This window comes from Mus caroli, unplaced genomic scaffold, assembly GCF_978045245.1.
Source record: "Mus caroli unplaced genomic scaffold, Mus_caroli_1 scaffold_6, whole genome shotgun sequence".
In the NCBI taxonomy this organism is placed as follows: Eukaryota; Metazoa; Chordata; class Mammalia; order Rodentia; family Muridae; genus Mus; species Mus caroli.
In genome coordinates this window covers 61,052,948-61,080,852 of record NW_028227261.1, presented here as the reverse complement: position 1 = coordinate 61,080,852, position 27,905 = coordinate 61,052,948, and the positions used below count along the sequence as shown (strand labels likewise).

At 40.8% G+C, this 27,905-nt stretch overlaps 1 long non-coding RNA gene across 1 annotated transcript; it reads right to left on the bottom strand.

The window, feature by feature from the left end:
• LOC110293790 (uncharacterized) lies at positions 1–27,905 on the bottom strand. Its single transcript, XR_015047344.1, has 7 exons — positions 27,738–27,905; positions 11,640–11,721; positions 9,407–9,520; positions 8,392–8,515; positions 8,077–8,173; positions 5,048–6,323; positions 1–2,491 (listed from the first exon to the last, which is right to left on the bottom strand). It is a non-coding gene; the product is annotated as an uncharacterized LOC110293790 (long non-coding RNA).

Below are 27,905 nucleotides of genomic sequence, written 5' to 3'. Positions count from 1 at the left end.
CATTCCCAAAAAGAAAGCATTTAATTGGAGCCTTAAGTTAGAGGGTTAGTCCATGAACATCATGGTGAGGAACATGGCAGCAGGCTGGCACTAGAGCAATAACTGAGAACTCAAGTTGATCCACAAGTATCAGGTAGAGAGAGATAGACTAGGCTTGGTTTGGACTTCAGAAACCTCAAAGCCCACTCCCAGGGACATACCTCCTTCAACAAGACCACACCTCCAAATTCTTCCCAGTTTCACTAGCTGGGAACCAAGTATTCAAACATACAAGCCTATAGAAGGCATTTTCATGCAAGCCCATAACATTTGTGTACTGTTACACCAGTGGGCCTACACTGCAGGCAGGTCACTATTGTAGGTAGCAGGGTTCATGGCTAGGTGAAACTGATGTTACTCTTCTCCTTGATAGCACAGATAGTACTTTCCAGCACTATAGATGCTAGTCAGCAGGAACAAAGCCTCTGGTTGAGTACCAGCTCAGTTTCTCTATGTTGGATGACATCAGCATGTGGCATCTTTAGGAACTGGATCTTATTGTCAAGTTGCAGAGAGTAACTAATAATTGGCAATGGCCTATAATGTTTGAGGAGGGATCTGTGGGACCCACTTGGACAAAGACTCAAAACAAATTTAACTTGTTCCTAGTGCTGAGAGTTTCATTTGGTAGCATATGATGTCTAGTTGGGACACTGTCTCTCCCAGTATGTGATAACTTAAATACCTCTTGCTTCTATAGTAGTAGGTTGGAACTGGTTTTCTAAAACAGCATTTAGTGTTAGTTACCCTCACCATAATCTTTCTAGTTGAAATTCGCACCAACAGTATATATAGGTTCCTTTTTCTGGTTTCCACACCATTTCTGATTTATCAACATAAATTGAAACTGAAAATAAAAAGACAGATCTGAATGAACCCACTAAATGAAATTTTTTTGAAAAGTCTATTACTTAGAGAAAGTGGAATAGAGATTGTTGAGAGCTGTGGGCAGAAAACAGTGCCAATTATTGCTAAGTAGGTATAGACTTTAAGTTGTTATAATATGAAATAAGTTGCTGATTATATAAAAACATAAATGTACTGAATATGCTGAAATGCCCATTTGAAATATGAAAAATTTTATATATTTTAATACATATTTACCATATTTTTAATAAATGAATAAATGGGTGGGTTGTGAACCTCAAAGTTGCTAAGTGTCCCTACTCTAAAGTGTTATGCACCTACTGTGAAGTGAAATTGTGAAATAGAAATAATTTTGTTGTGCTGCAAAGTGACAGCATCAAACAATGCTACACAAAGAAGATATGCGTCAACACTTTAGGGAACAAGAGGTATGATGATGATCATAATCTCCACTCCTTCACCATCCAAGGGTCAAGCTGGGGATGTATGCTTAATCCAGCACAGTTGAATGCTATATCCATTATACTGCATGAGGGACCAATAATAACCTTCCACTCATACATTCATAGCTGGGACATTAAGAGATCTCCTGACCTGGTTGTTTTGAAAAACAGGGCACAGTTTTCCAGTATGGTGAAGCAATTATTCTCAATTCTGAGAAGTTTGCATAAGAACAGTGGTGCCAAATAGCAGAAGTTCAGACTTTCTGCAGGACCAACTCATTGGACTACTTGAGTGAACATTGCTAGAGGTGGCCAATAAATATGTGTATTTGTCTTTCTTCATAATCTTGTATCCAAATGCTTGGAGGAAGCCTCACTGTAGTCCCCACATACTGACGAAAAGCATTGATTGTATTTCCGAGGAAACTAATAAGACAGAGAAAAGATATCCTTAGTAGCTATAGCAACATTCCCAGAGGCCTGGAAAAGAGCCAGTGGTAGTACAGACAGTGGAGGATGAAGCAAGCACATCTACCAAGGGTGAGAACCTGATGAGAAAGATGAGCCCACAAAACTGCAACCAGGCTTCAGTCTTCTGAGCATAAGGGGCAGTGCTCCATACTGTTCTGTATCATGTTGGCTTTGATTTCTCTGCACTCTGTGACTCCGATGTGTCTGATCCTTGAACTCTAAAACTCAAAGGATGTGGCTCAACAGCAACTATAGCTAGTTCCTCAAAAGAACACTTCCTTTACTTCTTAGTAACTATTATAAAGTGAATTGTCATAGTCTGTCTTGAGATTACCATTTCCTAAAGAAGAGAACAAGTCCTTTATAAGCACGATGTTGACTAATGAGTTCATATTTTGAGCTTGATGGTGAGTACAAAGCTTAGTATGCACATTCTTATGTTGGTCATGTATCAGTACTGGTGTGGTATCTTCAGTGCTGGAGACTAGTTAAGTATAGGACATAGCTGTAACATGTATATATGTGTATAAGATCCTCCAACCCTTAGAACACCAACATCTTGATGACGATTTCAAATTTACAAAGGAGGAAGTTGAGAATTAAGAGTTTACTTAAAAATCTGCCCAAGATCAAATGGCTGAGAAATAGTACAGCGTGAGTCAAGTTGAAATCTGTCAGATAAAAACACAAACAAGAGTTGAGGGTGCAGTTCAGATGGTAAAGTATTATCCTGGAAGCACAACGTCTTATATTCAACCCCTGGATCTACATAAAACTGAGTGACAAAATGGTGCACCCAGAACATGAAACCAGAAGGATCAGGAGAGTTCAAGACCAGTTTTAGCTATAAAGCTGCAGAGACTAGCCTGGGCTACATAAGACTGTTTTGTTTTTGTTTTTAGGGATCATAGTTTTAAGGAGACTATGTACCTTTTTCTGAACCAGTAAAGTTTTCATATATTTCCCATATTTTGAATACTTCTCCAGGAAGCATCCAGACAAAGAATGTTGGAAACACATGTATTTTACACTTCAGTGTAACTAGATAGCTATAACATGCCTGCCCCAAACTTGAATAACAACACAGAGACTTATTGATGGGAGCCATTAAGACAACACAATTGTCCTGATCTCTGAATTGGGCCTCTCCCCCCGAGAAGAAAAGGGGGTCAAAAGCGGGCCACTGACACACCAATTCCGAGAACAACCACAGAATGTTCCAGCCCTAAGTCATTGCCAATGTCCTGACCACATCCTGATACCACCAAGTTCCTGCTTCCCCATGTAGCTACCAAAAGAAAAAATTTCTATTGCTCCCCCTCCCACTGATAAGTACTTCCCCTTTTGCTTGTGCATTTAAACCTTGGGCCTGGCTAATACATTGGGGTCTTGATGCAATTCAGAACGTTTCCGTGTTGTTATTCTCACAATACCCTCGTCTCTCTCTCTACCCCCCAATTTGGTTCTAGGAGAAGGTCCCCTCGAGACCCTCGAATAACTGGACCTGCTGGATGGGTCAAGTGGCGCCCAACGTGGGGCACGAGGTACGACTACCCTCCGGACAACGGATTAAAGAGGTACTGCGCAGACAGTGAGACAGTGAGACAGTGAGACAGTTCCCGGCCACTTCGCTCGAGTGTCATGGACGAACGTCGAGAGGTAAGCCTAGGCATTCAGTTGTTGTCCCATTAACCATGGGGAATGTTCTGTCCAAAGAGACAGTTTTAGTCAAGAGATGAAGGGGTCTCTTAAGTAGAGAGGGATAAGAGTTTAAAAAAAAAGGGATTTAATAAAATATTTTTGTTTTGTGGACGAGAGATGTCCATGGCTGGTATTGAATGGTTCTGAAATACACCCTTTAACTTGTAATAAAGTAGACAAAGATATTAATGCTTTAATAAAACAAGGAGAAGATGTCCCTGAGTCCTTTTTTAGCAATTGGGGAATCATCAGAGATCTCCTTAAACAGGCAGAAGAGGGCAGAGAAGGTGCTTGCCTCCTAGCCCTTACTGAAGATTTTTTAGAAAACTCCCGATTGCCATCTCGCAAAAGCGAAACTAAGCCGCCTGCACACAGTATCTATATTAGAAGGTTTAGCAGGAGAAGGCTACTTGATACCCAATGAATGGAATAAAGTTGTTCAATCTGTCCTCACTAGAGGCCAATATTTAACTTGGAAGTCGGAGTTTGTGGACAGAGGAGAAAATTTGGCTGCAAATAATAGAAAGAATCCTACTAATAAGACAGCATCCTGGACTGCTGATAAAATCTGTGGTAAAGGCAATTTCGCTGCAGACATAAAACAATTAGGGCTCTCCCCTGGTATCCTTGCCCAGACGGCACAGGCGGCCCTGGGAGCTTGGCGCGCTGTCCCTGCTACAGGGACGCTAACTACGCCCCCTAACCAAGATTATACAAGGCCCCAAGAGTCCTATGCACAGTTTGTTGCCAGATTGCAGGAAGCAGCTGAGAGAATTTTGGGACCTGAGGAAAGTGAGGGTCTGTTAGTCCAACAACTTTCTCTTGAAAACGCCAGTTCATCGGCAGCAGACATCTTGGTTCTGGGACCCAGCTGAGAGTATTCTGCACAGGTGAGAGTATGGAATACAGAAGCTAAAAGCTTCTGGGACAGGCGGGAGCCACAGAGCTTCTAAGGCAGCCCCCTTTTCGGGCCCCAGACAGCTGGCCACTTTTCCGGCCAGAGGAAAGGGGTCTGCCCGGCCCGTGAGCGCTTTGTCTGAGCATCGGCAGCAGGCATCTTGGTTCCAGGACTCCACTGAGTGTATTCTGCACAGGCCCCAGACATCCGGCCACTTTCCAGGACCCCACCAAGTGTATTCTGCACAGCTCCAGAGATTACCAGATGGTGAAAGGCAAACATAAGAATCCTACTAACAGAAATCAAGACCACTCACCATCATCAGAACGCAGCACTCCCACCTCACCTAGTCCTGGGCACCCTAACACAACCGAAAAGCTAAACCCGGATTTAAAAGCATATCTCATGCAAGGGCAGCCACACTGATTAAAGAAACTTTAGTAAAGCTCAAAGCACACATTGCACCTCACACAATAATAGTGGGAGACTTCAACACACCACTTTCATCAATGGACAGATCCTGGAAACAGAAACTAAACAGGGACACAGTGAAACTAACAGAAGTTATGAAAGAAATGGAGTTAACAGATATCTACAGAACATTTTATCCTAAAACAAAAGGATATACCTTCTTCTCAGCACCTCACGGGACCTTCTCCAAAATTGACCATATAATTGGTCACAAAACAGGCCTCAACAGATACAAAAATATTGAAATTGTCCCATGCATCCTATCAGACCACCATGGGCTAAGGCTGATCTTCAATAACAACATAAATAATGGAAAGCCAACATTCACGTGGAAACTGAACAACACTCTTCTCAATGATACCTTGGTCAAGGAAGGAATAAAGAAAGAAATTAAAGACTTTTTAGAGTTTCAATACTATATAACATTTCAAATAAAGTACATCAATTAAAAAAAAAAACTTTAAAAACTTATTGCTCTCCCAATATTCCCTCTGCCCTGTGAAGTGCCCCCATACAGAGAGGTGATGGTATCAGTGTTTGTGCTGTAGGACACAGCCCTGTCTTCCTGAAAACCGATGGCAGGTCACTAAAGACAAGAAATAAAGGCATCAGCATTACAAAGGAAAGGTCCATAACACTCCGCTTCTAATGTCCCTGGAGATCCAGTCTGTAGCATCAACCTGCTTGCCACTCCAACTCCTGAATTTCAGGCTCTGACTTCATCCAACAAATTCTAGCCAGAGTTTGCTTATGTTGTCTGTAAACCTGAGAGAGAGAGATAAATAAATGGATATTTAATTCATTTATCTGGTATTTATCTTAACCTCTACCACAGATAGTTATACACCTATTTAAAACATAAGGTATTCAAACAGCTAGAAAGTATATCCATCCATCCCTTCATTGAATAAACTTTTATCCAATTGTATCTTGTATGCCAGATACCACACCAGATATTTTCACATGTCATTCAAATGACAGATCAACCTCTATAGCCATCTTACACTTAATGTCAAGAAAGCTCAGGCTAAGTAGCCTCAGTTACTTAATATCAAAGAGTTCCTAGTTGGTACTGGATTCATAATGTGCCAAGCCTGCTTAACTTCAGATACTTCTCTATTCCCCACATTCTTGTCCAGGAAGGGTATACCCTTATACCAAGAGTGAGCTCACAATATCCAGCCACTGTAGCCTGTGTCTTGTAAAGGGGGGGAGGGGATGGTGGCAGTGGGAGGCATCCCAGATGTTTAGTTGCCTCAATTCTGCTTCATATGTGACAGAACAGCCTCTGACGACAGCTGAAGAGGTCTCAACACTACAAAACTTGTGACCTAGGAGAAGAACAATTATCTGTTCTCAAAGTCAGAGACAATTAGGGTCCTTCTTCTCTGGTGCTGATGACTGTACTGTTGTCAAGTAATAAAACTGGTGATCTAGAAACAGAAAAATGTCCAGTCATAGGAAAAGCCGAAGCAATGACACCCCAATCATACATCAAAACATATTAAAACACATCAGTTGCGATAATCTTCTGAGAGCTCACTTGGAAGCTTAGGCTTGAAGCTGCACTTGTACCGGAGGTATATGCTAAAAATTCCCATTGTGCTGCCTCAGGCTAAAGACCTCACAGTGCATCCCTGCCCTCAGGGAAACAGGTCTCCAAGAGCAGAGAGGTTCATTTTCAACTTTACAGCTTTCAGTTTAGTTTAACTACATTAGTCGAGTTAAAAATATACAAAAACAAATGGGAGGTGTCCCCTAGATCCTCACATGTTATATTCTTCTTTTTGATCTGTAAAATATTAACATTATCCTTTATGATCTGTAAAACTATAGACATGTACTAAAAATCAATATATCATTTGCAAGAAAGACAAAAAGAAATGGAACAATGAATGATTAACGTTAACCAAAAGAATATTCATATTTTAAAAAAACTACACATCCAAGTATTTCAAACTAAAACTATAGAGGGTGATATCTGTTATTTTCTAAATGATTAAAGATAGAAGGTTGGTGAGATGGTTCAGCCTAGGATACACAGTTAGATCCTGTCACACACACACACACACACACACACACACTATTTAAAAATAGGTGTCATCTGGGCGTGGTGGCGCACACCTTTAATCCCAGCACTTGGGAAGCAGAGGCAGGCGGATTTCTGAGTTAGAGGCTAGCCTGGTCTACAAAGTGAGTTCCAGGACAGCCAAGGCTATACAGAGAAACCCTATCTCAAAAAACAAAACAAAACAAAAAAATAGGTGTCAAATCTAATTTTAACTTCTCTCTTTCCTCCTCCTCCTCCTTCTTCTTCATTGCCCACCTTTGTCCTTTTACCCACAATAAACCTTTTCCCCGAGAAGAAAAAAAAAAACTTATCTTAAAAATATGTTTGTTGATTTACATGGGATAAGGAAGAGAATACAGTAAATACTAACAGTATTAATGCTGAGTACTTATAAAACTCCTTTCATCTTTCCTTTCTATTTTATCCTGTATTAAACACATATTTGCTAAATATAATATTAGGCCCTGGAACAGAAAAAAAAAGATACCCATTATTTAAAAAGCTCATTAAACCTGAAAAGACATGTAGTTTACTTAATAATGTATTAATGGTAATACCTGGGTTGAGAAAATGCGTATGGCTATGTAAGATATGAAGATTAGGGAAACTGAGTGAAAGGAAGTGCTAGCACTGTTGTTCTAGAAACAAATGTGTCTATGTGTCTATGTGGCACCTAGAGACAATAGGAACTGAAACAATGTAGCATGTACATTTACAGGTAGCTTATATATATATATCTTGTTCTTCCAACTATTGGGCAAATTCTATGGGCCAGAGCTATCCTGGACTGTGCCAGTGTCCTCCAAATAACACATATGCCGGTGCAGACTAACACTGTGCCAGCATGGAGACATAATTGACGAACTGTCTTATCTTTAGAAAAACTCACAGAAACACAAAAGATTCATTGTAATGCTACCTTCCTACTTCTTATGAGGTTTAGAAAATATTCCAAGTGTGTTTTAGATAAATGGTAGATTAGTAGAAAACATTAACAAATTAATTAGTTTTAACTGGATGAAATTACATTATAAGGGAAAGATGTGTGCCATTTACATTTATATGGTTCAGCTTAAATATTAATAATCATTATGTTAATCATTCTGAAACAATACCTGTCTAGCGGCAGTAAAGGCTCTACTGCAATTCTTTCCAAGCATTCTCTTCCACACTGTTATTCAGACTCTTGACTAAAGAACATTGTGTTCTTTCCTAAAAGTTACATAAACAATAAAATGTTCCCCAGAAGTTTGAGACCAATTGCAAAAACATAAATTAAAAACATGACATGTGACATTGTCTGAATAAACACAGTGTCTGTGACAAGAAGTCTAATATTTATAATTGGTTTATTTGTTTGCCATTTACTATAAATGTGTGTTATTTAAGGTAGTCCCTATAAAGCCTTATACTTATACTCACTAGCTTACCTGCTAACATGAGTTCGAGTGGAAGAGGAAGAGGTGCATGAACAGGCAGGGCTCTGGAAGCCACACAATACTCTTGGTTTATTTCAATGGCACGTGTGCATCTTCAGGGTCAGCCTGTGTGCACCTGCAAACAAAGGAAGATGGAGAACATCCATGAGTGTGAGAAGGGTTTGGCCATGATCGTGAGTTCTCGTGCAGAACCCTACAACCTGTGTACTGAACCATCACAAGAAGCGTATTTGAATGGGAAAAAAGACATTTGTAAAGATATCTCTTGGATTTATGGACATGTTCATTTAAAGCAGTGGTTCTCGACATGTGGGTCACGATCCCTTTGGGATTGAAAAACCATTTTACAGGGATTGCCTAAGTCCATATGCATATCAGATATTTATATTATGATTACTAACAGTAGCAAAATTACAGTTATGAAGTAGCAATGAAGATAATCTTCTCATTGGGGTAATCACAATATGAGGAACTTGTGTTAAAAGGTCTCACCATTTCTTTAGAAACAGAAGAATCACTGATATATAGCAATGCTTCTTACGCTTCTTAAAGTTTATGTATTTTTTCAAATGCAATCTTACAGATCTGTATTCACTTATCTAAGTTTTCTAGAGTGCTTACTGTTTGCCACTAAGTGTGCTACTGCTGTAATTAATGAAGTAGATTTTCCCCTAGGCACAGGGAATCTGTTGTGGAAGCACACAATGTGCAATGAAAGTTTCAGGAAGAGCTATTTTTAAAATACTAGGAAATAAACAGGGCAGGGGGTACAGGGATCTCTGTAGGGAAGGAGACCCAGAAAGAATTCTTGAAGGTGGTTATATTTAAGGTGAGACCTGGAGGATCAGAAGAGAATGACAGTCATGCAAAACAATCATGGGGATGGATATGGGACACAGAATGAACGAAAGGTCCTGAGACTGGAATATGAAAATATGGAGCAGTGGTGCCTTAATGGCCAGGTGACCTATACATCATTGGGAAACATCAGAGACCTGAGATTTACCTAAGAAAACAATCTGTGCCATCTTTCACACTCTGCTTGCAGACAGCCACACACTTCTCATCTGCCATGAAGGCATGGAATAGCTGGGACCTGCACAGCAGCTTTCAATAAAATCTGAAGATATCTGAAAGAGAAGTACAAGTTCTTAACAAGATTCTATGATGTCCTAGGAGACAACCTGTACCTACAAGCCAACAAATGGAGCCTAAGGCCGCACTTCCTCCTGTGTTCTGGGGACCTGTCGCCCCACCCAGGGAACATTACAAAAATCAGCAACCACTTGACACATCCCTCAGATCACCATTAACATAAATCAAGGCTTGGTCTGTAATTTATGTTCTAGCATTTAAAGAATACCTTGATAGTTATTTTAAATACATAAATCAAGTCAAAAAAACCATTATAAAATATTAGAGATGTCATAAGACCTCTGATTTATTTAACAATGTGTTATATTTCTTGATCTCAATTTATTTCAAGTTTTTAGGAAGAAAAATGGTTCTCTGCCTTATCCTGTTCTTGTTTTTAATTCCTTCATTTGAGAGATTTCATCTCCACTTAGAACCATTTTTAATAATAAGATATGCAATTTTTAACTGTTGATATTTTTAAAAGAATAGAAATGATTAAGATTAATTCATGTAGCTTTTGATATACTCAATAGTAGATTAGTCTAAGCGATACTATGATTCATATTGGATAGTCAAGGTTTCATACTTTAACTTCATCTAAATTAAGAAAAATTTACTCCCTTATTTGCTTAATAGCCAGACTGCTATGCCATAGGAAGAAGTGAATATAGACTACATACTACTCAGAAGCCCACAGCTTTCAAATTACATACATCAAAAGGGAAAGACGATTAGATATACTTGATATACGATAACAAAGATAAACTTGTGTCCCTGGACCACATAACAACTCTTCCCAGAGTTAGTACTTCACACAAAGTTAAGAACTCAGTTCATGAAGCAGATATAATTATTCCTGTAATTCTATTTGGGAGGAAGAGGCAGGAGGGCCATGAGTTCAAGATCATCCTGGGTAACAGAGAATTCCAGGTTCACAAGGGCTATATAGAAGATCTTACCTCAAACAAAGCAGAAAACTCGAAGACATTGAAAGGGAGAAAGTCTTAATAAGCTAACAGAAGAAAGGAAAAGATTTCTCCTATTCTAAGAACGATGCCTGTGCTAAGTCTTCACTCAGATTCACAACTTCAGAAACTAACTTACTTAGAGTTTCCATATACTCAGTCTAAGAATCATAGAGTTCATGACTGATCTGAGAAAACTGCTAACTTTATTCACTTACATTTAATTTCTGTCCTTTCTACAGTGTGTGTGTGTGTGTGTGTGTGTGTGTGCATGTGCGTGTGCGTGTGTTGAATTCAGAGAAAAGTCACATAAGAAGGTCCTTTTTGTGTATTTTAGAATAGACAGCAATTCAGTTCTTTCTCTGGTATGATATTGTAAGTGCTCAACATGATGACTTTCCTAGCATTTACCCCCCAAAATAATAGTGTGACAATGTTGACCTAAGTCATTACAAAATGAGACTCCAGTCCATGATAGAACGGTGAGAAATGCAAATGAAAATTAGTTTAATCATTCTTATATTAAATGTATATTATTCTTATGTTAAATATTCATTATTAAATACTAAATTTAACAAAAAGGAAAAGTTGAGGAAAAACTGAAACAGATTAGCAACTAAGTATCTATTTGATATAGAAAAGATCAACAAAGCTTAAGACTCAAAGGTTTCAATTTCACCAAGAACAAAACACAAATACAAAGGAGCTTGGCAATCTAATAAAACAGTATACTTTCAACTCTGGTTTTTCTACCCCTAAGAAATATGGAATGAGAACATTTAAGGCAATCTTAAAACCACTGTAGTTTTCTGTATCAACTCAAGCCTTCAGCAACATCCTCCTTTCAGTTTCACTTTTCTCTTTATTGTTCCAAATAAAAACAACAACAAAGTCGACAACATGGTGCTGTTCTCTCCCCTCCTCTCAGTTATGGTAGTACACCAACATTGGGCATAGACGGACGCGCGCGCACACACACACACACACACACACACACACACACACACACAAGCTCTGCCTTCACATCACTCCTGACACACATTGCACTTACATGCATGGTAAAAATATTAGGATTATCACAGCAGGGACAAGTACCATAAGACCAATGAAGGAATACTGAAAAAAGATGTAACTTACCAGTATCAATTCAAATACTTGCAGATATTATAAATGAAAGAGAATTGCTTCTTGGGTCTAACGAGCCATCTGGAGACAGACACTGAGACAGAGATAAAAAGAGAAAAACTGTATTCTTAGTATTAGTGAAAATATAGCAAAGCCATTTCTTAAAAGAAATGGTTAATATTCAAGCTTAAGTTAAGTAAATATTTAGAGACCAAAAATAAGTGTAAAGCAAGAGACTGGGTAGGAAAGTTTACTGTTGGTTCTTCTCGTCTGCATTTCAGATCCTCTGAGACTAACCAGTGATGTTGCCTATACCACACCATGGCAATAAACAAAGCAAATGAGCAATGAGAAGTTAAAGAACTAGGAAACAATGTATTTACAACTCAAAGTTAAATTCAACATCTCCAGCTGACAGCCTGTCCTATAGGTTGAGAGAGAAAAATTCAGATTTTTTAATTTGGTTCCCAATGAAAAGCCACCCTGTGAAATCATCTCCACTGATGTTCCTATTTACAGAGTCTCAAGATCCTCAACATTAATGCTTCTTTCTGGGGATGCTTGTAAATGGGTCTCTGGTTTTAGAGGAACAAAGAAGAAAAGCATATGATTTGGTTAGATGTGCTGAGAAGTGTTCTAAGCTTAACCTCAGCTTGAAAAATATATTTACCTAGTCTTTCTTAAAACATGAGCTATAATTATATTAAATCCATTATATTTAACAAGCAATGAAACAAATACAGTGGATAGGGAAGTTACAGACTGGAGGAGATAGTCAAGGTTAAGATGCTGAGATGCTACACAGGACAACTCTGTCTAACAAGCTGGCAGTGTTTAAATGTGTGTATACAGGGCTGCAAACACCTAAGATTTCAGCACTGCAGAGGCTGAGAGGCTCAAAATGTAAAGGCCTGGTACTTAGGGAGACTATGGGTGTGTTTATTATTTACCTTTCAGAATAATACAAAAACCAAGTGCAGTGTGTGTGCCATACTTGGAATTTGCACAAACCAAATATGAGCAGTTATCTATTACTATCATGCAAATTTAAACTTGGACTGGAGACAGCAGGTGCAGAGCATTAGCTGACCTTAGAGAAGGCCTTTAAGCATTAAGAAGTCAGTCCAGAAGTATTTAGTAGTTAATGGTAAGACACTGAAAATTTCTCTCATATTCTTGAGAAATAATGGGAGATTAGTTAGCACAATATATGGAAAAATGTTAGTTGTTACTGGACTAGGAGCAGATACATGGGAGTTCTTTGAAAATTAAAAATTTTCTATGAAAGCCAATATATTAGCATCTTTCTTCAAAGGGCACAAAAATATTACCATTCATCTCAGCACAAAATGAAAATATCTAAATGCTCTGCAGTAGCAACAAAAATTAAAACATATATAATTAAGATAAATCGATCTGATGGAAATTACTTAGTAATTAAAATGACAATATTAAAAACTAAAGCAGCAAAAATGTTCCTAGTCAGCATGTGAGGATGAGGACTAGAAGTACATTATTCTGAGAGTTTACGTTTGTATGAATAGAAACAAATCATATACAATGACAAATAAAACAATGCAGTGGTGTGTGTAAAGATGGTGACATGTTTGTCACATGGTGATACTGTATTGTTTCTGAAACAAAAGGGTGACAGGAAGGAAATAACAAAGAATTGCCTAAGTGCAGAGGCTGACATGTATCTTGCTACACCGTAAACTGTATTAAGTCTGATCTTGGACAATATGGACAAGTTCTCTAAACCATCCAAGGATGCTGTAAAGTCAATGCGGCCACCCTTTGGGTACAGTACAAAGACTGGAAGGTGGTGCAAACAAATCCCTACAGTAACACAGATACATAATGAGCATTCAAAGAGCAGAACTCAGTGCTATTATCATATTAAAGGTGGAAGCATACCATGGAAGTAGAGATGGGCAAGAGAAACCCATGGTACAATGGTCTCAGATTCTACATGAGCAGAAGATGGAAACAGGGCAAAAGGCTTTAGAGGTTCTTGTGGGTCAGCTGAAGGTAAGGGGCAGGAGATGGGCCAAGAGTTCTGAGTTAGGACACAGTGGGCATCTTAAGTGAGCAGTGGAGGGGTGAACAAGGCCACCATGGGAAGAATGGGAATTCCAACCAATAGCACACTGTGTTCAAACCTCTCTGCAGGTCAAGGCAAACCCTACAGACTGAGGAGAGCAAGAAATGAATATGAAAGGAAAGAACAAAGAAGAAGCACCCAGAGGACTCTACTGGAACAGAGACGAGTGCTTGTTATGAGGAGCCAATGGGATGGGCTCTTTGTGGTAGGTAACAGCGGATCATTAAAACATGAAAAGGGGTTCAAAGCATGGAATCCATGTAAGACTACCTCTTCTTGTCTATTTAATGAAATGAAGTGGGGAGTCTAAAGACGGTAAGTCCCAGAACCATGGCCAGGTCTATGACAAAGCTGTACCTACACCAGGGCCCTTGTCCTACTTCACTGTCCTCTGCCCACATGACTGTCCCATTCTTTCATCATCACCAAGCCAATGATTGTTCCCACAGCAACTTTCTGTGTCTTAAAACACACTATAAAATATAAACAATGTTTTTTACATCAAAAGCTCCCTTTGACTTGAAGATCTTTTGCTGCATGCTAACAGAAGAAAGTGCATTGAGCATTTGTTCAGCAAATGCCCCATCAGTGCCTACTATGTGTCAGGTACACAAAAACAAATAGTATAGATGCTCTCATCAAGAAGCCCGTGAATATACTTAGCTATGTAGAGCACATCTGCGAATCCGTATGATCCAGTAAATACACTTTGTTCAGAGTGTCTTGGAAACAAAGAGGCTACATCTTAACTGGCCTACACAGTGAGAGGGGAAGAGAAAGCCTCACTGAGAGCTGAGACTGGAGAAGACCCTGAGGAAAACTGCTGATCGACAGACAGGCGAAAGACCACATTCTTCTCTGCTATTCGGTTGCCTGAGCCTATTAGACGATTCAAATTGTAGAAAGGCCCAGGTACCTGTGATTATTAATTTTGGAGAGGAACAGAGGCATACTGAACCTTGCTATTGATAGATGTGTAGAATATGTTAATCGTAATGCTCATTAGTCAGCTAAGTTACTATTTTCTCAGATGATTTTTCTCCACTGATCATTTTTTATATTTAGCCATTTTTCATCTCCAATAGAACATACTTGTTCCTTAGAGGAGGGAAGGGAGGAGAGAATGAACATGATCAACTTTCACACACACACACACACACACACACACATCTTCCATACACATCTATTTATGTGTATAAAAAGAATTCTATGCATGTGTTTTTAATGTTTTATGTTATTGGATAAATGTGTTATCACACAATAACAAAAATTTCTGAATTTTATCTAAAGTTATTAAATGAGATAATTTTAAATACTATGAAAATAATATTCTCCTTTTATTTTTAATTTATTTGTTTTAATTATATCTTGGCCTAGGATGAAGCTAGCAAGGTTCAGAAACAACTGCTCAGGACACTGGTCCCTCCCATGACAGTAGCGGCATTCTACACCTGCCCCCCACACCCCCTTCACAAGTGAACTTCTAGCACCAGTGGCCTCAGGCCGAAGCTTTGGGGAAGTAGCACATTTCTGGCATTAATGACTTTTAGAAACTCAGACTCAGATATTCTGAAAGACCAAACAGATCTCAGCTATGCTCAGAAACAGAAGCAAGAAACCACCTCTCATGAGAAAACTGAAGTCAAAGTTCAACTTCTTCTTGGAAATGACCAGCAAAAACTGACACACAAGACTGCACCATCGGCTCCGGGACTCCGCCAAGCTTAGTCTCTACAGGTCAGAGTGGGGACCACGGGGGCAGACGGCTTCTGGGACAGGCAGGAGCCACAGAGCCGCTGAGGCAGCACCCTTTTGGGGCCGCAGACTTCCGGCACCCTCCCAGCCGGAGGACAGAGACCTGCCCTGCAGGGAGCGCCATCTTGGCTCCGGGACTCCGCCGAGCTTAGTCTCTACAGGTCAGAGTGGGGACCACGGGGGCAGACGGCTTCTGGGACAGGCGGGAGCCACAGAGCTGCTGAGGCAGCACCCTTTAGGGGCCGCAGACATCCGGCACCCTCCCAGTCGGAGGACAGTGACCTGCCCTGCAGGGAGCGCCATCTTGGCTCTGGGACTCCGCAGAACTTAGTCTACAGGTTAGAGTGAGGACCACAGAGGCAGACAGCTTCTGGGACAGGCAGGAGCCACAGACCCGCTGAGGCAGCACCCTTTTGGGGCCGCAGACATCCGGCACCCTCCCAGTCGGAGGACAGTGACCTGCCCTGCAGGGAGCGCCATCTTGGCTCCGGGACTCCGCCAAGCTTAGTCTCTACAGGTCAGAGTGGGGACCAAGGGGGCAGACGGCTTCTGGGACAGGCAGGAGCCACAGAGCCGCTGAGGCAGCACCCTTTTGGGGCCGCAGACTTCCGGCACCCTCCCAGCCGGAGGACAGAGACCTGCCCTGCAGAGAGTGCCATCTTGGCTCCGGGACTCCGCCGAACTTAGTCTACAGGTTAGAGTGAGGACCACAGAGGCAGACAGCTTCTGGGACAGGCGGGAGCCACAGAGCCGCTGAGGCAGCACCCTTTTGGGGCCGCAGACATCCGGCACCCTCCCAGTCGGAGGACAGTGACCTGCCCTGCAGGGAGCGCCATCTTGGCTCCGGGACTCCGCCAAGCTTAGTCTCTACAGGTCAGAGTGGGGACCACGGGGGCAGACGGCTTCTGGGACAGGCAGGAGCCACAGAGCCGCTGAGGCAGCACCCTTTTGGGGCCGCAGACTTCCGGCACCCTCCCAGCCGGAGGACAGAGACCTGCCCTGCAGGGAGCGCCATCTTGGCTCCGGGACTCCGCCGAACTTAGTCTGTACAGGTCTGCTGACAGAGGATACTCAGAATCCCCAGAAGAACAACCTCTGAACAGAGACAACTATAACAACTCCAGAGATTACCAGATGGCGAGAGGTAAAGGTAAGAATCTTACTAACAGAAACCAAGACCACTCACCATCATCAGGACCCAGCACTCCCACTTCGCCCAGTCCAGGGCACCCCAACACACCTGAAAAACTAGACCTGGATTTAAAAGCATATCTCATGATGATGGTAGAGGACATCAAGAAGGACTTTAAAGAACTACAGGAGAACATGGCTAAAGAGTTACAAGTCCTTAAAGAAAAACAGGAAAACACAACCAAACTGGTAGAAGTCCTTAAAGAGAAACAGAAAAACACATCCAATCAGATGATGGAAATGAACAAAACCATACTAGACCTAAAAAGGGAAGTAGACACAATAAAGAAAACCCAAAATGAGGCAACACTGGAGATAGAAACCCTAGGAAAGAAATCTGGAACCATAGATGCAAGCATCAGCAACAGAATACAAGAGATGGAAGAGAGAATCTCAGGTGCAGAAGATTCCATAGAGAACATGGGCACAACAATCAAGGAAAATGGAAAATGCAAAAAGATCCTAACTCAAAACATCCAGGAAATACAGGACACAATGAGAAGACCAAACCTACGGATAATAGGAGTGGATGAGAATGAAGATTTTCAACTCAAAGGACCAGCAAACATCTTCAACAAAATTATAGAAGAAAACTTCCCAAATCTAAAGAAAGAGATGCCCATGAACATACAAGAAGCCTACAGAACTCCAAATAGGCTGGACCAGAAAAGAAATACCTCCCGACACATAATAATCAGAACAACAAATGCACTAAATAAAGATAGAATACTAAAAGCAGTAAGAGAAAAAGGCCAAGTAACATATAAAGGCAAGCCTATCAGAATTACACCAGATTTTTCACCAGAGACTATGAAAGCTAGAAGATCCTGGACAGATGTTATACAGACACTAAAAGAACACAAATTCCAGCCCAAGCTACTATACCCAGCCAAACTCTCAATTAACATAGATGGAGAAACCAAAGTATTCCACGACAAAGCCAAATTCACACATTATCTCTCCACGAATCCAGCCCTTCAAAGGATAATAACAGAAAAAAACCAATACAAGGACAGGAACCACGCCCTAGAAACAACAAGAAGGTAATCCCTCAACAAACCTAAAAGAAGACAGCCACAAGAACAGAATGCCAACTTGAACAACAAAAATAACAGGAAACAACAATTACTTTTCCTTAATATCTCTTAATATCAATGGACTCAACTCCCCGATAAAAAGACATAGACTAACAAACTGGCTACACAAACAAGACCCAACATTTTGCTGCTTACAAGAAACTCATCTCAGAGAAAAAGATAGACACTACCTCAGAATGAAAGGATGGAAAACAATTTTCCAAGCAAATGGTCTGAAGAAACAAGCTGGAGTAGCCATTCTAATATCAGATAAGATTGACTTCCAACCCAAAGTCATCAAAAAAGACAGGGAGGGGCACTTCATACTCATCAAAGGTAAAATCCTCCAAGAGGAACTATCAATCCTGAATATCTATGCTCAAAATACAAAGGCAGCCTCATTCATTAAAGAAACTTTAGTAAATCTCAAAGCACACATTGCACCTCATACAATAATAGTGGGAGACTTCAACACACCACTTTCACCAATGGACAGATCATGGAAACAGAAACTAAACAGGGACACAGTGAAACTAACAGAAGTTATGGATCAAATGGATCTGGCAGATATCTACAGAACATTTTACCCTAAAACAAAAGGATACACCTTCTTCTCAGCACCTCATGGTACCTTCTCCAAAATTGACCACGTAATTGGGCACAAAACAGGACTCAACAGAAACAAAAACATTGAAATTGTCCCATGCATCCTATCAGATCACCATGGACTAAGGCTGATCTTCAATAACAAAATAAATAATAGAAAGCCAACCTTCACGTGGAAACTGAACAACACTCTTCTCAATGATACCTTGGTCAAGGAAGGAATAAAGAAAGAAATTAAGGACTTTTTAGAGTTCAATGAAAATGAAGCCACAACATACCCAAACTTATGGGACGCAATGAAAGCATTTCTAAGAGGAAAACTCATAGCTCTGAGTGCCTCCAAAAGGAAACTAGAAAGAGCACACATTAGCAGCTTGACAACACACCTAAAAGCACTAGAACAAAAGGAAGCAAATTCACCCAAGAGGAGTAGACGGCAGGAAATAATCAAACTCAGGGGTGAAATCAACCAAGTGGAAACAAGAAAAACTATTCAAAGAATCAACCAATCAAGGAGCTGGTTCTTTGAGAAAATCAACAAGATAGATAAACCCTTAGCCAGACTCACTAGAGGGCACAGGGAAAGCATCCTAATTAACAAAATCAGAAATGAAAAAGGAGACATAACAACAGATCCTGAAGACATCCAAAACACCATCAGATCCTTCTACCAAAGGCTATACTCAACAAAACTGGAGAACCTGGATGAAATGGAGAAGTTCCTAGACAGATACCAGGTACCAAAGTTGAATCAAGATCAGGTTAATGATCTAAACAGCCCTATATCCCCCAAAGAAATAGAAGCAGTCATTAATAGTCTCCCAACCAAAAAAAGCCCAGGACCAGATGGGTTTAGTGCAGAGTTCTATCAGACCTTCAAAGAAGATCTAATCCCAGTTCTTCACAAACTATTCCACAAAATAGAAACAGAAGGTACTCTACCCAACTCATTCTATGAAGCCACAATTACTCTGATACCTAAACCACAAAAAGACCCAACAAAGATAGAAAACTTCAGACCAATATCCCTTATGAATATTGATGCAAAAATCCTCAATAAAATTCTTGCTAACCGAATCCAAGAACACATCAAAACAATCATCCATCCTGACCAAGTAGGTTTCATCCCAGGGATGCAGGGATGGTTCAATATACGGAAATCCATCAACGTAATCCAGTATATAAACAAACTCAAAGACAAAAACCACATGGTCATCTCGTTAGATGCGGAAAAAGCATTTGACAAGATCCAACACCCATTCATGATAAAAGTCTTGGAAAGGTCAGGAATTCAAGGCCCATACCTAAACATGATAAAAGCAATCTACAGCAAACCAGTAGCCAACATCAAAGTAAATGGTGAGAAGCTTGAAGCAATCCCTCTAAAATCAGGGACTAGACAAGGCTGTCCACTTTCTCCATACCTATTCAACATTGTACTTGAAGTCCTAGCCAGAGCAATTCGACAACAAAAGGAGATCAAAGGGATACAAATTGGAAAAGATGAAGTCAAAATATCACTTTTTGCAGATGATATGATAGTATATATAAGTGACCCTAAAAATTCCACCAGAGAACTCCTAAGCCTGATAAACAGCTTCGGTGAAGTAGCTGGATATAAAATTAACTCAAACAAATCAATGGCCTTTCTCTACACAAAGAATAAACAGGCTGAGAAAGAAATTAGGGAAACAACACCCTTCTCAATAGTCACAAATAATATAAAATATCTTGGCGTGACTCTAACTAAGGAAGGGAAAGATCTGTATAATAAAAACTTCAAGTCTCTGAAGAAAGAAATTCTAGAAGATCTCAGAAGATGGAAAGATCTCCCATGCTCATGGATTGGCAGGATCAACATTGTAAAAATGGCTATCTTGCCAAAAGCAATCTACAGATTCAATGCAATCCCCATCAAAATTCCAAATGAATTCTTCAACGAATTAGAAAGTGCAATCTGCAAATTCATCTGGAATAACAAAAAACCTAGGATAGCAAAAACTCTTCTCAAGGATAAAAGAACCTCTGGTGGAATCACCATGCCGGACCTAAAGCTCTACTACAGAGCAATTGTGATAAAAACTGCATGGTACTGGTATAGTGACAGACAAATAGACCAATGGAATAGAATTGAAGACCCAGAAATGAACCCACACACCTATGGTCACTTGATCTTCCACAAGGGAGCTAAAAACATCCAGTGGAAGAAAGACAGCATTTTCAACAAATGGTGCTGGCACAACTGGTTGTTAACATGTAGAAGAATGCGAATCGATCCATTCCTATCTCCTTGTACTAAGGTCAAGTCTAAGTGGATCAAGGAGCTTCACATAAAACCAGAGACACTGAAACTTATAGAGGAGAAAGTGGGGAAAAGCCTTGAAGATATGGGCACAGGGGAAAAATTCCTGAATAGAACAGTAATGGCTTGTGCTGTAAGATCGAGAATTGACAAGTGGGACCTCATGAAACTACAAAGCTTCTGCAAGGCTAAAGACACCATCAATAAGACAAAAAAACCACCAACAGATTGGGAAAGGATCTTCACCTATCCTAAATCAGATAAGGGACTAATATCCAATATATATAAAGAACTCAAGAAGGTGGACTCCAGAAAGTCAAATAACCCCATTAAAAAATGGGGCTCAGAACTGAACAAAGAATTCTCGCCTGAGGAATACCGAATGGCAGAGAAACACCTGAAAAAATGTTCAACATCCTTAATCATCAGGGAAATGCAAATCAAAACAACCCTGAGATTCCACCTCACACCAGTCAGAATGGCTAAGATCAAAAATTCAGGTGACAGTAGTTGCTGGCGAGGATGTGGAGAAAGAGGAACACTCCTCCATTGTTGGTGGGATTGCAAGCTTGTACAACCACTCTGGAAATCAGTCTGGCGGTTCCTCAGAAAATTGGACATAGTACTACCGGAGGATCCAGCAATACCTCTCCTGGGCATATATCCAGAAGATGTCCCAACCGGTAAAAAGGACACATGTTCCACTATGTTCATAGCAGCCCTATTTATAATAGCCAGAAGCTGGAAAGAACCCAGATGTCCCTCAACAGAGGAATGGATACAGAAATTATGGTACATTTACACAATGGAGTACTACTCAGCTATTAAAAAGAATGAATTTATGAAATTCCTAGCCAAATGGATGGACCTGGAGGGCATCATCTTGAGTGAAGTAACACAATCACAAAAGAACTCACACAATATGTATTCACTGATAAGTGGATATTAGCCCAAAACTTAGGATACCCAAGATATAAGATACAATTTGATAAACGCATGAAACTCAAGAAGAATGAAGACCAAAGTGTGGACACTGTGCACCTTCTTAGAATTGGGAACAAAACACCCAGGGAAGGAGTTACAGAGACAAAGTTCGTAGCTGTGATGAAAGGATGGACCATTTAGAGACTGCTGTATCCAGGGATCCGTCCCATAATCAGCTTCTAAACGCTGACACCATTGCATACACTAGCAAGATTTTGCTGAAAGGACCCAGATATAGCTGTCTCTTGTGAGACGATGGCGGGGCCTAGCAAACACAGGAGTGGATGTTCACAGTCAGCTATTGGATGTATCACAGGGCTCCCAATGGAGAAGCTAGAGAAAGTACCCAAGGAGCTAAAGGGGTCTGCAACCCTATTGTTGGAACAACATGATGTTCTAACCAGAACCCTGGAGCTCTTGTCTCTAGCTGCATATGTATCGAAAGATGGCCTAGTCGGCCATCAATGGAAAGAGAGGCCCATTGGACTTGCAAACTTTATATGCCCCAATATAGGGGAATGCCAGGGCCAAAAGAATGGGAATGGGTGGGTAGGGAAGTGGGGGGCGCTATGGGGGACTTTTGGGATAATATTGGAAATGTAATTGAGGAAAATATGTAATAAAAATATAAAAAAAAAAAAAAGACTGCACCATCTCTGGCTGCCAGAACTTGAAGGGGCCACCTTTACATTTGGGGTGGAATTGGACCCAAATATCATTGAAAATAAAATTTACAAGTATTTTTTTGTCACCAAAAATTTTTAGCCCAAAACTATAGGAGAGGGAAAGCGCATACAGTTCTGGGGAAGTCCTCACGCCATGTTTTCACAGACATCTTATCCTTATTCTTGTTCCAGAAGGTCAGCACTTCAGAGCAGAAGATGTGGCTCGGCTGACTGAGCACTGGCCGAGCAGCACGAAACCCTAAGTCCGATGCCTAGCAGCACATACGCTGGGCACGATGGTCCATGCCTGTAAGCTTCAAATTCAGTGCCAGAGGTAGGAGGATGCCGGAGGTAGGTCATCCTCAGCAAGTTTGTTGCCAGCCTGGGTACTTGTGACCTTGACTCAAAAACAAAAGTCAGAACTTCGTATCCAAAAATGATTCATATAAGCCAAAGTCTTCAGTTAGGACGGTCCATGCTTCATACCCAAATGCAACCATGGTGTGCTGTGCAATACAACAGTCTAATCTAAATAAGCGGGTGATCAATGATCAGGCCACACCTTAGACACCTTGATAACTCCTTACTGTAGCACCCCAGGCCTTCAAGAGGAGGACTGTGAGGGTGAGACACGCCAGTGTAACCAGAGAATAATGTTGGCTGCACTATCGCCATCATTGTGTACACAAGACATGTTAATGTGGCTTCCAGCGGAAACAGAAATGTTTTCAATCTGAAAGATGAAATAATCTCCATCACATTTGGTCTAAGATGACTGCTATATATCAGAGCAGTAATGTATCTTTTTAAAACATGCTTAGCATTGCTTGTCACAGCCCAGACTCAGACAATGACAGCTTAAAATAATAACAATAGGCTTCTTTGATTCTTCCCTAGTAAGCCTCAAAGAAGTAAAATGAGAAGTGGGGGATGCCTTTTCAACTTCTAGCATTGTGCAATTCATGTTTAAATTGATAATCTAGATTTCATCTTCTGACCTTGAAGAGACTCACTATTTCAATTGTAAAATGCAAATCTCAACCCATCTCCCCAAAGCATTCGATAATGGATTATATGGAAATAAACATACAAAACCGACTGCTTAGAAGGCAGGTTTATAATTAATCCCCAACTCTCCACAAACTCCACTATGCTTTCTATTCCAGTCATTCAAAACCTGAAACTCGGTCCTTTTACACCTGTGGTAATACAATGGAAATTATAACGGAAATTTTCTTGGGTAGATTAATTCTTCTCTCTGTGTTAATTTAATTCCAAATTCTAATTGGTCCATGTTACAGTGCGGAAAGTAATAACAAAGGGCAGAAAGACTAACAGACATACAAGGGACTGATGGTACCAATTACTACCCTGAAAGCTGCCATTTTTCCTTTTAATTATTAACATAAACACTTTCTCTTGGACTGATCTCCCTTTATTAGACTACAGTGTTGCATCGTGGATGAGGAAATGCAGGCACTGGATTGGTATGGATGAGAATGGGAGACACTCAGGGCTGCCAGGACTCCCGGGCAACTGGTACTTGATCCATTATGGACTGAATTGATAGTCTCCAAGACTCCCTTTTTCTGAAGACAATGGTTCTCTTTCAACCTTAGCAACTTTACCAAAATGATACAACTGGGTAGCACGGTGAAAAGACTGAAGTGTGACTCCCCCTAAATTCACTCATTGAAATCATAACCCTTATTGTGACGATATCTGGTGTTGGAGATTTGTAACAGGCACAGATCTAGTCATAGTAATAGGCCCCTCCTAGTGAGATTATAACTGAATAAAGAAACCAAAGATCCAACTTTCTCTGTCCTTGGGCATACAGAAAGCAGGTTGTGGACTTGCACAGTAAGATGACTGCTGACTACAAGCCAGGAACAGGACCTTCCAGAGCCTGCCATGCTGGCACCCTGATCTTAGTAGTCAGCCTTCACTACCATCAGAAAAAGACTGGTACAGAAATCCAAAACCAGATAGGTAGAAAGACAGGCATGCTCTTGAGAGACATTGTATCCACAGAAAATAGAGCAGTCTTGTTAGTGGTAGTCTCTGTCTGAGCAGGTGTTTCCAGGTTCTTGGAATCTTGTTCAAAGAGTTGAAGAATCACAAACGAATTAATGCAGCAGGGGTTTGATTCCAAAGCAAAGTTTAAATTTGGGTTAAATGTGCTGCATGAAAGTGTGATCTGAGAAGGCTTGCAACTTAAAGAGTGCCTGGTCACTGCGACCTGGGTATTCCTTTTGTGAGTCTAGGAGAAGGAAGGGTTGGTTGCTAGGAGCAGGGCATAAGTGATCTGCTTTTGACTAATAGGCTTGGGTTCTGTAAGCCTTAGTTCACTACACACATCCTTTACTATGATGTGAATAATTTCAATCACATGCATACCCAATCATGCACAGGTAAGATGATAAAAGTTCACTCAGAGGACATGTTTACCTTACTCTGCATGTACCTAAAGCCAGTCCTAGCTGGACCAGCCCATTGTCTGCAGTTGCTGGATAAGTTTCAGGATATGTCTGACATGAAAAGGACATCAATTAAAACCAAAAGATTACCTATACCCAACCCCTAGCAACAGATTTCTCCTCCTTCTGGATCCACAAAAAAGGGAGCCCCAAGCAGGGACTCTTGAGCACTCTGGATTGGAGTCCACTGCTCCTTTGTAGTATAGATAACCTCTACCTTCACTTAGCTTCTGGAGAAAATTCCTTGCCACCTGTATGTTTCTTTAGTCTTTGAACAATGCTCAAAATGCCTAGAAACACTAGATCCACAGAGATGACCAGAATGGTGTGGTGTGTTCCTGTGTGTGCTTGTGTTTGTTTATTTTCCAATAGAAAAAAAATCACCTCTTTTTAATTTTATTTATCTAGTTTTTCTTTTTTCTGAGAACTCACTGTGGGGAGACCCTAAAAGGTAAGGGTATATAGTTATTGTAGAGTCAATCATGAGTGAAACTGGTCAAAAGCCACAGATGATCCTTGCTCCAAAGTAGTTACTGGTTTTATGAAGTTTCTTCTGTGTTAAGCAATAGAACAAAGAATATTATAAATACAAGCCTAAACATATATGGACACAGACAAACAGATTTCATCACCATAGGACAATCTCTACTACAGGACTGAGACGTGTCTGATGAGCTCTCGCCTTTGGGTTGGTGAAGCATTATGCAGTAGATTGTAAGAGAGGGCCAAGGGGAGGCTGCAGTTCCTCGTGAGGGGCATGTGGATCTCTCAGGAGTAGATCACCCACAGCTCAAGAGGCAGGACCGGAGTGACCCTCTTTCTGGGCTTGCTGGCTTGGCTGTGTCTTGGTGAAGGCTGTAAAGGCCTATACGTATGGCATCTCTGACCTTCTGCCAGGCTGCTATGTGCCTTGCCAGAAGAGGGATGTTTGTGTAGCAGAGTCACAGGTTTCCCTACACTTTGCTGTCTCAGTTCTAAGTGCAACAGATGGTAATTTCATCTCATCCACACTCAGATTTATGCAAGTTTCATGTAACACTGTTTTCCCAGTGTCTGGGGTTATCACCCTTAGAACAGGAACAAGAAAGTGAGCAGAGCCCTTGTCAGGAGATGGATATGGCAGTTCAGTTTCTGCATATCATAACTTTTAATTGCGGCAAACTAGGAGGCAATTGGGCCTTGTGGCAGAAGAGGACACCAACATCAGGGCAACCTCTTAGTTGGGCATATGTTTACTGTAGCCCCTCTGTACCTGGGCTCTCCCATGTCTCACAACCTATACTTCCTATGTCTCAGAAACACCTGGAAAGGTGAAAGCAGTTACATGAAAAGATCCATGGCTTCCAACATAGAGTAACTTAAAAAAAAAAAAAAAAGCCTAAGAGAACTGTGACACCCACCCTGTAAGCTAGGGTTTTTTCACTTATGACTTTGGCAAATTCAATGCTTTCTACTGTAACCCATTGGGGTCTGATACACTAGGGCTCATGGAATACTAGTATGCACAGCCAGGTTTACCAGATGGCTATGGTCAAAGGTGAACATGACCTGGCAGAATAGGTTCTGGTTACCTAAGCATTCTCTGTTGTTTAAAAGAAAAAGAGGAAGAAGAAGAAATTGTCAATTTCATTCAGACGAAGATTGAGGCAGAAACGAAAGTTCTGCCGCTGACTCCAATATTTATTCTTTTTTGTTTTTTTAAATAAAACTGATTTGGATCAGTTTGAGATAACTGCTGGGAATGGAACGTTTTCCTTTCAGGTATGTCGCTTGTTTTTGTTTCTGATATGGTCTCATAAGGAACACTGCTGATATTTTTCTGTGTGACATTGTAGTCCTAGAAGAGTTAAAATAAGAAACTACCTGCTTAATCTGCCAGAAAACACACGAGAGGAGCAATCAGCTCTGCAGAGAGTTGCTGGGAACGAGGATGCCTGGCTGCTTTAGGCCTTGCTGATTGTCAGTCTTTCAAAATTCAAGTCATTACCAGATGCTGATCTACTATAATATTGTGATATTTTATCTGATTACACTTACCTGATTGTGCCTTATCTGCTATTTGCCTTCCCATTCTTCCATGTATATTAAATGCAGGTGCTTTTATTATTCTGAGAGCTAGAGAGTGTTGACTGCACTGAATATAAATGGGGATATTATATCATTAACTTGCTCTGAAAGCAGGGCCATTCACTGTGTAAATCACATGCAAGGTACCTGCTGGAGACACAATAAACCATAATGTCTTGAGAAAGAAAGCCACGCGGAATGGATAAGGAGATAAAAATTTAAGGCATTGTTAAAGAAGGGTAATCTTCAAAATCCTATTTGGTTCTTTCAAACTCTAGCGTTTGTTGATAATACAACCTTTATATTAGAAACTTTTTTAAGTTAGGGAGGCAAATCTTCTGGGAAGACATCACACCATGAGTTTCTGTCACCAGTGGAAATGGCACAAAACCCACAACTAGTAACAGTCTGTGGATTAACTGGCTTAGGAGGACATTGCTAGTGCATGAGGCTAAGCTCTTAGAGGACTGTTCTTCGATTTGGCAAATATATTCTAATTTGGATGGGTTGCCTGGACAACACCAACAATGCCAAATGGTGCCCCCATTTTCAGACATTAAAAGGTGAGAAATTTAGACTCTGGCTGCAAATTTCAAAGGAAGCAATGTGCAGAGAACTGCAACAGAACTGAGCAAGTGCCTGGCTTCCCGACACTCTGAGGTGACACGCTCCGTTTGGCTTCCACTGGATCAGTCTTGCCAAAACTTAATCCACAGTCACTTAAGTTTCAGGAAATCTATTTTCTGAACAGATGTGACGTGAGAGCTGAAATGAGCCGCTGCCCTCTGCTGAAGAGAATATCCGGCGGCCTGCTCACTCAACAGCGTCACTCTCCTCTCCTCACACAGCAGATGGGAGACACACAATCCACATTACTTACCTTTTCACTGCCGTGACAAAAGGCCACTGAAGGACTGAGGGCATAACTCAATGTTTGGCTGGGATGGATTTTCAGAATTGCAAAACCCAAACAAAAAAGCTGAAAAGCAACTCAATGGAGGGACTGCTTTGGTTCACAGTGTGAGGATGTGGTCCATCGAGTAGGAAA